Here is a 2,762-nt window from a genome sequence, read left to right as displayed (position 1 = left end):
AGGGACACCACCCCTGCAGCGACTCGCTCAGTGGGGCAAAGCTTGGCAAAGGCGCAGGAATGTGACTGGGGGTGCAGGGGATCGCACATGAGGCTGGGAGGGTTGCGTGAGGGAAGGGGTTAGATTACTTTCCTATCCACACCTCTCACTGCCAGAGCCAAATGGCCAAGCTACATTTTTTCAGGAGTCTGTCCTCTGCTTACTGTGCAGCTCAATGCAATTCCTCCCTTAATAAACAGATGCCACCTTCCAGGACAGAGTCTGAAACCCTGGTGCTCCCCAAAGTCAATCTACACCCCTTCCAGGCAGCCCCCAAACTCTGGTCCTCTGGGCAGGGAACCTCCTACATGGGGATGCGAGTTCAGCAGTACCAATGCCGCTCTGCAGAAGCCATCTCCACCAGTGCCTCACTCCTGTGCATTTTTTTTCTAAGTGCAACTTGAACCGTCTTTGCCAGTTGTCAGCTGAAGGCTTCAGCTCTCTGTAGAGGACAGACCTGTGACTAGCAACTTGATGGAGGAGCCATGTGTACTGAGCTGATGGAGACTTCCTCACCCAAAGGGGCAGGAGCAGCTTCAATCCTGTTTGCCTGTGACCGGAGTACCCTGTGCCTCTCACCAGCACACAGTGCATCCGCACACAGCCCTGGATAAAAGCTGTCAGCTCCTCTATGTCCATGCTAAAGGGTAAAGGTTTCCCTTATCTTCTAGGAATGAACGTGTTTGAAAGAGGAACATCTCTAGCTGGATAGGGCTCATTTGCAACAGAACATCCTCTTCACAGACAAGACTAGTGTAAGAAAATAGGGAACGGGTACTGCAAGGTGTTTCCTATTATGCCAGCATGGATAAAGCTGGGAACTCAGCAGCCCTTCTGCTTCTGACAACAGCAAACCAGCTCCAGAAAACCTGAAGGAAGCTCCTGTTTCAAGCTATGCCACTGCTCAGTTAAGCACATCGCACAAAGGTTTTATTTCCTCCTCTAGCACCTTGGTCCTGCCTGTCACTGAAGACAAGCTGAACCCTTCCCTTCTCCTAGGCTGTGCCACTGTCACGTATGAGCCCAATACAGGGGAGAATGAAAGAAAAACAAACATGGTTGGACACTGCTCTCGCCCAGTTTGCACATTTCTGCCAAGGGGCTTCCACCCTCGCTGTGTCCTTCCACACTGCGCTAGGGTCCCTCCGCTGCCCCTACAGCCCACGTTCTGGCCAAGCAGAGGCTCTGTACAGTGAATAACTGGAACCAGCCAACCTACTCACCACAGGACAAGCCCTGATCGGGACTCAAAGCCCCACGAGGGGAATCGGACAAACACAGCACCTCATGACAGAATTTGGGGCCTGGCTATTCCTGGCCAACCCTGTGCTTCCTACCCAGGGAGATCTACTGGGGAGAGACAGAGATGGAGGATCAGATACAAAGCGGGAAAGGGGACAAAGGAATCAGGCTGGGAGCCAGAGGAGCAGAGGGGCCAGCCCATGGCAGCACTCCCTGGAGCTGGAGGGAAGAGCCAAGCGTCTCTCCCTCCAACAGGTCCGATTCCCTACGAGCACAGCAGTGGTGCTGGTGAGCCTGCCCTGTCAGGCACATCACACTCCAGGGCTCTGCTCTGGCTGCACTGAAGTTAAAAATACTGCAGGAAGCAAGAACAGAAGTTGCTGCCCAAAGCAACTCTTATCTCTACCCAGCAGAGCCACCAGCCTTCCCAGCACTGAGACAGGAAGAGCCAGAGACCTGGGAGAGGAGAAGGGCTGAGTCCCAGGGGAAGGGCAGGGAGCAAGTGCCAAGTCTGCCGGGCTGCACTCAGCCCCAGGCAGTGACACACATTGACCCAACACCCATCTGGACAGGCGGCTTGCAGATCTCTGGTACAAAAACTGCGCCTTTCCCCAGGAGAGGCTCAGAGCCAGCAATGTGCTGGTGGGACCGCAAAGGCTGGAGGCAGGGCACACCGCTGCATTTGGGGTTGGATTTCAGCCCTGGGGTTTCTATCCCCTCCAAAGCAGTCCTGGCTAAGCGCTCTGGCTGCCATGGCGCTTTTCCGAGCGGACACTGGAGACACACTGCAGCTGGATGACCAGAGCTAAACCATGAGATACCCTCACCCAGCTACTGCAGGACCCTGGGGTTCCTCTACCAACACCTCCAGCCTGCCATGGGAGGAAACTGTGGCTGGGAAGGTGCTCACTCCCATCACCTCCTCATCCTCTCTGCCAGAAAGACACAACTGAGAGCAGTAGAAGATATTTTCTTCTAACCAGCCTCCAGAGACTCAGTCCCTTGCTGCTCAGTGCAAAGATCCTGGTGTTTCTTGATAGAAAAAACAAAACCAACCAACTAAACAAAAAACCCAGAAAAACCCAGGCAGGAAACCAGGGAACTGTCAGGACCCCTGAGCAGGTCAGTGCACAGAGAAACTCGCAGCCCCAGCTCTCTAGGCCAGAGCTGGCCCCAGGCTGAGGAGCCCGAGCAGCGCAGGTCAGACTCACAGGAGGGTATGGCTGCCTTTACAATGGTTGTGCTGGCCCCAGACAAGGGAACGGGGAGGGGGGCACAGCACCTCAGTTGGGAGTAAACATTTACGTGCATTGACACAGATAAGTCTTCAAGTTCGTACACCAGAGAAACCAGGACTTTAAATACCAGAGCATTCCCAAACAAGAGATTAGTACTTGGGAGGGAAATATTTTCTTTTTTCTTTTTTAGGATGCCTTTGAGACTTCCCAGGCTATTTTATTATTAAAAAAAAAAAAAAAGAA

Source organism: Pterocles gutturalis, unplaced genomic scaffold (genome assembly GCF_000699245.1).
Source record: "Pterocles gutturalis isolate BGI_N339 unplaced genomic scaffold, ASM69924v1 scaffold49840, whole genome shotgun sequence".
Taxonomy (NCBI): Eukaryota; Metazoa; Chordata; class Aves; order Pterocliformes; family Pteroclidae; genus Pterocles; species Pterocles gutturalis.
This window is presented reverse-complemented; position numbering follows the sequence as displayed.